The 8,537-nt window shown below is 39.4% G+C and overlaps 5 non-coding genes across 5 annotated transcripts; 2 read left to right on the top strand and 3 right to left on the bottom strand.

Annotated features, from left to right (window-relative positions):
* Positions 1–254: 254 nt before the first annotated feature.
* trnaa-agc (transfer RNA alanine (anticodon AGC)) lies at positions 255–327 on the top strand. The gene has a single exon. It is a non-coding gene; the product is annotated as a tRNA-Ala (tRNA).
* A 773-nt stretch (positions 328–1,100) lies between these two features.
* Positions 1,101–1,172, bottom strand: trnac-gca (transfer RNA cysteine (anticodon GCA)). Its single transcript has one exon. It is a non-coding gene; the product is annotated as a tRNA-Cys (tRNA).
* Positions 1,173–4,847: 3,675 nt separating this feature from the next.
* Positions 4,848–4,919, bottom strand: trnac-gca (transfer RNA cysteine (anticodon GCA)). Its single transcript has one exon. It is a non-coding gene; the product is annotated as a tRNA-Cys (tRNA).
* An 818-nt stretch (positions 4,920–5,737) lies between these two features.
* trnac-gca (transfer RNA cysteine (anticodon GCA)) lies at positions 5,738–5,809 on the bottom strand. The gene has a single exon. It is a non-coding gene; the product is annotated as a tRNA-Cys (tRNA).
* A 2,273-nt stretch (positions 5,810–8,082) lies between these two features.
* Positions 8,083–8,298, top strand: LOC116679393 (small nucleolar RNA U3). Its single transcript, XR_004329496.1, has one exon. It is a non-coding gene; the product is annotated as a small nucleolar RNA U3 (small nucleolar RNA).
* Positions 8,299–8,537: the final 239 nt, after the last annotated feature.

The raw sequence follows: 8,537 nt of genomic DNA, 5'->3' as shown, positions 1-8,537 counted from the left end.
TTACCTCCTCAGTTGAGGTCAACAGCGTCTCAGCCTTACTGTACACAAGGCGATGGACAAGAAATCCATTGGGGTCTCCCCGCGCAGGTTTGAATCCTGCTAACAACAAAAGGTGTTGTTTAACAGACAACCAACATTTTTTATGATTTTATGGCATTTTGTGAATATTTTGTTATACTAAACAATGACTTTTATGAATTTTTTTAATACTATACTATGACTTTTTTCAACATACTATGTCTATATTCTGAAAAGGGGAATTAGCTCAAATGGTAGAGCGCTTGCTTAGCATGCGAGAGGTAGCGGGATCAATACCCGCATTCTCCAGGGACTTTAGATTCTTCTTGTTTTACAACAACAACTATATATCTGAACTTTTTACAACATATTAAGATATACTATACTATGACATTTTATGACATTTTATCAATATTTTTTTATACTATAATATGACTTTTATGGATTTTTGACACATTATACTATGACTTTTTATGACTTTATATGAATTTTTTGGCATAGTATACTAAGACTTTTTATGAATATTTCGACATACTACACTATGACATTTTATTAATTTTTGTCATACTATACTATGACTTGTATGAATTTTTTTAAATACTATACTATGACTTTTTTCAACATACTATGACTTTTTTTGAAAAGGAGAATTAACTCAAATGGTAGAGCTCTTGCTTAGCATGCGAGAGGTAGCGGGATCAATGCCCGCATTCTCCAGAGGACTTTAGATTCTTCTTGTTTTACAACAATATATCACCATTTGAGAGAGAGAGAGAGAGAGAGAGAGAGGGAGAGAGGGAGGGAGAGAGAGAGAGAGAGAGAATGGAATGAAAAGATGACCGGTGGTAATTATGGCAGCAGTAAAGGTAATAGAACTATTACTAATAATAGTAATAGTGCAGGGCGTCCAGCAGGACCACAGCAGCAGCTGCATCCACTACTCAGGTGCCACCACAATCCAAGTAAATCTGAGAGAGAAGAAGTTACAAGGGCTTATGGAAAGAAGCAACATTAGTTACATGCATGCATTTTTACTACTTATTATTAACTACTATCAGATGATAGCCTACACACATCTTTGCAGGGGGCACCCAGATTTGAACTGGGGACCTCTTGATCTGCAGTCAAATGCTCTACCACTGAGCTATACCCCCACACACTCTATGTTGGATATGCTTATGGTGCAGCAAAACAATGGCTGGGCCTCCACCATGTGGTTACCTTCACAGTCTGAGAAAGTATCCAAATAATTGTAAACTAAACTCCAAAACTAATTTTCACTACACTAACACTACACACTATGTCTAACAAAACACTGCAAACATGTTTCAAAATCAAATAATTATTCCAAACACTAACACATGTTCTCTTCCAACAGGAACATTTAGTCAATCATAACACAATGACAAAAAAAACACTATCATCAGCTGACATTACAAAAACTCATTATTTTAGATGTGTCAGGTATGCCCTTATATAATAGACAGTATATTGTATTGATCATAGATTGTGTTTTGCACATGCATTTTGTTTCTTTTGTTGAAGAAATTCAATACAAAAAATGAATGACCATCTCAGAATAGCTTTATAGAATGTACAGTTTATGAAAAAAAAGACAGAGACAGAATTGCTGCAGTAAAGACTTTATTTGCAGAAGGACATTACTGCAAGTTATACAAACAGAAAGAGCACCGGAATAATAATTTAAAAAAAGTCCTCTTCTAATCTGCTCGGTCTTCTGCATTTGGCCACATGTTCTCATCCACATCACACCTGATATCTTCTCTGGCAAGGCATCGTGGGAAGAATCCTTTGCATGCCTCATCCACCCCTGGCAGGGTTCAGCTGTGATGTCTTGGCATGCAGCATCCAGGAGGGACATTTGGTCTTGTGGACGATGGTCAAAAACCTTCCATCTCCAGACTGAGAAAACTCCTCAAGGGGTTGAGGAAAGGAGAGTAAGGGGCAAGGAAATGGGACATCATCCTTGGATGGGCGTCAAACCAGGCTGTGATTGGACGGAAATGGTGGAATGCCACATTGTCCCATGTGATCACATATATTGGCAAGTGGTCTCCCACCTGCCCCCTTTCTACCTCTGGCACCAGTCTTTCGTGCAGGTCTTCTAAAAACAGAAGAAGGCGTTCGGTGCTGTAAGGGCCAATCTCACAGTTATGCAGGAGTGCACCATTGTTGGAGATTGCAGCGTACATGGTGATGTTACCTCCCCTCTGGCCCGGCACGGTAACTGGGGCCCTTTTCCCAATTACGTTTCTCCCACCGCGACGCCTCTTCGCCAAGTTGAAGCCAGCCTTGTCAACATAGATAATTTCATATGGGACTTGATTGGCCTCCAACTCCATGACTCTCTGAAAGTGATTAGACACAGTGTATGTAACTGCTGTGCTGTACTGTATATCTACTGTGTGTCCTCATGTAATCCAGGTTTATAGAGTAGTTTACAGTAATGACTGTATTGCATAACCTTACCTGGTCGTATTGGTGACGGAGTTCTTTGATGCGTTCACTGTTCCTTTCTAAAGGAACTTTGTATAGTGGTTTCATTCGGACTCTGTGTTTAGCTAGAGTCCGAGAAATGGATGTTATGCTGATTGCTGCAATGTTCCCAAAGACAAGGTTGTCCTCTACAACTCTGGACTGAATGTCCTGGCATAAAGTCACTCTAATAGTGTAAATGGTAATTTTACAGTATTTACACTTTGATGTAGGAGAAGCAATATCCTACATGTTGGTTTCTCTGGAAATACGGACAATAGATGCCACTGTGTCCCGGCTGATATTTGGCTGTACTCGTTCACCAACCTCTCTGTATGATAGCCCGTGGTTTATGACATGGTCGATGATAGTAGGTCTTATCTGATCAGTTACCCTAGCTCTGGTCCTTCTTTGAGCGCCACCACGCATTCTAACTCCTCTTCCTCTACCTTGCCTCACTCCTCTCCCTTGTCCTGGTACTCGTCTTCCTCGCCCTCGTGCAGGCATTTCTTTCTTTCTTTCTTTGTGTTGCTCTAAATTCTTCCTTTTCCAGCCAGGAGCAGCCCAAAGAGTCCTCTTTTAGAACATATGATCATATGATTGAAAGAACAACAACACAGTGTGCTTCCTAGATGGGAATCAGCTGTGATTTCAACAATTGCATAACTTCAATAAGCTGTTTCTCATTAGCAATGGAATAAAAATACAGGGAATATATTTGTTTTTCAATTCAAAATATGAATAGTTGTTCACTTTGCCTTTAGCCTGTAAGGTTAGGTTTAGAACATGGTGTTATCTGTTCTGACATACAGTGTTAAAGCATTGGTAAATATGGCAGTAAAAGTCTATTGTTTTGGTCTTGTTTGAGCTTGTGTGTAAAAGGAGTTAAGCATTTTAAATTTGTGTCAATTATATGCATTATGTGTTAAAGCAACAAGAAATGTGTTAATAGTATAGCTTACCATGCGATGTAGTGCTAACTGTGTTAAGAGTTTTGGAAAATCTGTCATAGCAATTGTAAAAAACTCTAATGAAATAGACATAATTCTGATACAAAGCATAACAATTAGCCGAGGATGTTTCGATCCATCAACGAGGCTCTGGAGCTGAAAAATTTGTATTTCAAATTTGAGGGAAGGACCAAGGTTCCAACAGCTTAGGAGTTGTAAAGTTAAATATTTGGTAGACCTTGCAACTATCTTCTATGTGATCTTCCTGATTACTCACACATTGATTATTCACATGTAACACTTGTGATTGGCTGGTGTTTAAAAAAATGGCATTTTGAGTAAAGATATCAGGAAGGAGTCTACCAATTTATATGCTGGTGGTCCAGGTAGCTTTGTCATTCATTAGGCTACTTTTACTTTTATACTTTAAGTAAATTGCTAAGCCTGTACTTTGTTACTTTTACTTGAGTAAAGAAGTTAAATCAGTACTTCTACTTTTACCAGAGTATTTGTTAACACAATTATCTGTACTTCTACTTGAGTACGGGCAGTGAGTACTTTTGCCATCTCTGACGGTCATTGGTATGCAGGTCCCTTGATTTAATACAAGCAAATACATAAGGCCCCACCCAACAGTTTTGTGATACCTGGCATTCAACTGTATGTCAATGATCCAGCTTGCAGCTGTGACCAAGAAACCACCAGCAAAAGGACTGATACATCATCAGTTCCCAAATTTTCTTGGATGCCGAATATTTAAATTCAAAGTCAGATTCCAATTGACATGTAAGAACAATATAATGTACGTCCAGCTTCTACATTTCCACATAAGTCAGCTTCCCCAATTTCTGAGTAACAGGAAAATAGCCTGATAAGCAGACATGTGCAGCTCAACCTCAAAAAGCCATAAAGCAAATGTTTGTGGCTTAAAGATCGAGCTCCCGCTCATGAAACATCAGACAGTAGCAGTCTCTGTGGCGCAATAGGTCAGCGCAGTCGGCTGTTAACTGTTAGATGTCTTTTTAACAGGCAGAAACCTCAGACTAAAATTTACTCATGGTGGGCAGTCATCTGACACAACCACTTGGGGGAGAGGGTGACAGAGAGAGAGAGAGAGAATGGAATGAAAAGATGAACAGTGGTAATTATGGCAGTAGTAAAGGTAATAGAACTATTACTAATAATAGTAGCAGTAATAGTGCAGGGCGTCCAGCAGGACCACGGCAGCAACTGCATCCTCTACTCAGGTGCCTCCACAATCCAAGGAAGTCTGAGAGGGGAGAAAGCACAACGGCTTCTGAAAAGAAGCAACATTAGTTACATGCATGCTTTTTTCAAGTATCAACAGCAATCATAAACATGATAGCCTACACACATTCTTGTAGGGGGCACCCAGATTTGAACTGGGGACCTCTTGATCTGCAGTCAAATGCTCTACCACTGAGCTATACCCCCACGTACTCTGTGTTGAATATGCTTGAGGTGCAGCAAAACAATGGCTGGGCCTCCACCATGTGGTTACCTTCACAGTCTGAGAAAGTATCCAAATCTCATCTACTGTATGAAAGGGAGTTAAAAGAAAGAAAACAGTGTAATCTTCTATAAAGGCCCAGCTGAATTTATGTTAATTACAATAGATGTCAACACTAAGCACAGAAATGTGGTCCACACAAGGATCCTGCATGGCTCAAAGTGTCTACGTACGTGTAATTATGTGGACCATATTTCTGCCCTAGTTCAATTTTGCTCAACTACACAAACTCCATACCAGAAATTTATACAATGAAATCCTAACAGAAGTTATCTCAGGACAGTTTATATATAGTGAAGATCTAGACCAAAGAGCATGCATTTACTGTTACATTTATTAGGAATAATGTATTTTTAACAGGCAGAAATCTCAGACTAAAACTGGCTCATGGAGGGCAGTCATCTGACACAAAAAGTTGGGGGAGAGAGAGAGAGAGAGAAAGAGAGAGAGAGAGAGAGAGAGAGAGAGAGAGAGAGAATGGATTGAAAAGATGACCAGTGGTAATTATGGCAGCAGTAAAGGTAATAGAACTATTACTAATAATAGTAGCAGTAATAGTGCAGGGCGTCCAGCAGGACCACGGCAGCAGCTGCATCCACTACTCAGGTGCCACCACAATCCAAGGAAGTCTGAGAGGGGAGAAAGCACAAGGGCTTCTGGAAAGAAGCAACATTAGTTACATGCATGCTTTTTTCAAGTATCAACAACAATCATAAAGATGATAACCTACACACATCCTTGCAGGGGGCACCCAGATTTGAATTGTGGACCTCTTGATCTGCGGTCAAATGCTCTACCACTGAGCTATACCCCCACACACTCTATGTTGACTATGCTTATGGTGCAGCAACCAATGGCTGGGCCTACACCACGTGGTTACCTTCACAGTCTGAGAAAGTATCCAAATCTCATCTACTGTATGAAAGGGAGTTAAAAGAAAGAAAACAGTGTAATCTTCTATAAAGGCCCAGCTGAATTTATGTTAATTACAATAGATGTCAACACTAAGCGCAGAAACGTGGTCCACACAAGGATCCTGCATTGCTCAAAGTGTCTACGTACGTGTAATTATGTGGACCATGTTTCTGCCCTAGTTCAATTTTGCTCAACTACACAAACTCCATACCAGAAATGTTACAGTGAAATCCTAACAGAAGTTATCTCAGGACAGTTTATATATAGTGAAGATCTAGACCACGCTGTGTAAATGACAGAAACCCAACAATTCCCAAAAGAGCATGCATTTGTTGTTACATATATTAGGAAAAATGTTTTTTTAACAGGCAGAAACCTAATTTCACCCAAATTTGAACCGATACCTTTTGATCTGCAGTCAAATGCTCTACCACTGAGCTATACCCCCACACACTCTATGTCGGATATGCTTATGGTGCACCAAAACAATGTCTGGGCCTCCACCATGTGGTTACCTTCACAGTCTGAGAAAGTATCCACATCTCATCTACTGTATGAAAGGGAGTTACAGTTTTTTACAGTTGCTATGACAGATTTTTCAATACATTTAACAAGTTTCCTAAAGTCTTAACACACCAACACACCCAAAACACACAACTGGCAAAACAGTTAATTTCATCCTCAAAATCACACATTGTAAACTCCAAAACTAATTCAAAATACAATAATACACTAACACACGTTTCAAAATCAAATAATTATTGCAAACACTAACACATGTTCTCCTCCAACAGGAACATTTAGTCAATCATAACACAATGACAAAAAAACACTATCATCAGCTGACATTACTGAAACTTCATTATTTTAGATGTGTCAGGTATGCCCTTATACAATAGACAGTATATTGTATTGATTATAGATTGTGTTTTGCAAATGCATTTTTAATTCAATTTTATTTATAGTATCAATTCATAACAAGAGTTATCTCGAGACACTTTACAGATAGAGCAGGTCTAGACCACACTCGAGAATTTACAAGGACCCAACAGTTCTAGTAGTTTCCTCCAGAGCAAGCAACAGGGCCACAATGGAGAGGAAAAACTTCCTTCTAGGCAGAAACCTCGGTCAGACCCAGGCTCTTGGTAGGCGGTGTCTGACGGGCCTATCTCAGAAAACCGTTTTAAAAATCTGAAGATCTTCAGGGGATGTAGCTCAGTGGTAGAGCTCATGCTTTACATGTATGAGGACCTGGCATCTCCAGCAGGTATTATGGTAGAGTCTTTAAAAGAGCTGCAAAAGAGATTACCTCCTGTGGTAATCTGACTGGTAGGGTTATAGAACGTAGTGGTAGACTAAGACCTCCTGTCACACAAACTAGGTAGTACGCTCTCTCTTTTATACCTCAGACTATCAGACAACACAACAAGCACTTTAAATGTACATGTTTTACAGTCTCTATTTTACTGTATTTATGTACTTATTCTATAATATATATATTGTATTAAGCTTCTAGTTTTTATGGGTGTCATGGTGGTTATGAGCACTGTAGCTTCCATTTTTATAAATGAAACTTGACATGCCATTAAGTTTACTCTCCTGCCTGTGGAGACATTTCACATCAGACACTTGCAGCAACAGATGCTTTGTTAACAGACTGGAAATAGACTTAATGCTGATAACATAACAAACAGCAGAGAATGGTTTTGATCCATCAACCTCTGGGTTAGGGGCCCAGCACGCTTCTGCTCTGCTCTCAGGGGCTGGAAAATCTGTGATTGACATTTTGAGGGAAGGTGGCAACCAAGGCTCCAACAGTTTACGGGTTGTAAAGTTAAACATTTGGTAGACCTTGCCACTATCATTTATGTGAGCTTCCTGATTACTCACACATTGATTATTCACATGTAACACTTGTGATTGGCTGGTGTTTAATGCAAAGAAAGGACTGGAGCATTTATTGGAGAGAATAAGTAGGCTGACACTGAAGTATTTAGACAACAGTGACTGAAAATCTAATTCAATCTACATATCGGTCTTCTTAAAGATCTAAATAGATTTTCTCACCTCCGAGTCATCTGGAGCACGTAACGATTAGCTTCTGTCCCTCTGAACCCTGAGTGACAATCACTCTGCAGTGAATGAGATGCAGTTCCCCCCCTCAGTCTAACCAAGACTATACTTTCAGGGATCATTTCTAGAGTTTCTGACTTGAGGAATGTGTTTCTAAAGTATTTGGTCTCGCTCACCACGATGATGAGCCGTGATATTCCTTTCTAAGCGTAAAGTTAACAGAGAGTAATGATTCACTTCATATGCTCTCTGTCATTGATGATTGTTTTTTATTTCTTTATGGAGTATTGAGAAAGGGAATATGATCAGAGTGGTACTAGCAGATATGTGAAAAACCAACATGTGTGAAGGTAATAAAACATGTCAAGCTTTCTAATTAACTGAAGTTGTAGTCAGTCTTGAAGTATGTTTAGTCCATGGTGGGAAGGTTACTTGAAAGGGCTAACACCTACTTTCTTGACTTTGTAATGCCTTATGTCCAGTGTAAAAATATAAACTGAGTTAAGCCATAATTCATTTTTAGTTCTACCTTTGCTTTTCCTACTTTGACATGA

Source organism: Etheostoma spectabile, unplaced genomic scaffold (assembly GCF_008692095.1).
Source record: "Etheostoma spectabile isolate EspeVRDwgs_2016 unplaced genomic scaffold, UIUC_Espe_1.0 scaffold00011291, whole genome shotgun sequence".
NCBI classification, from domain to species: domain Eukaryota; kingdom Metazoa; phylum Chordata; class Actinopteri; order Perciformes; family Percidae; genus Etheostoma; species Etheostoma spectabile.
This window is presented reverse-complemented; position numbering and strand designations above follow the sequence as displayed.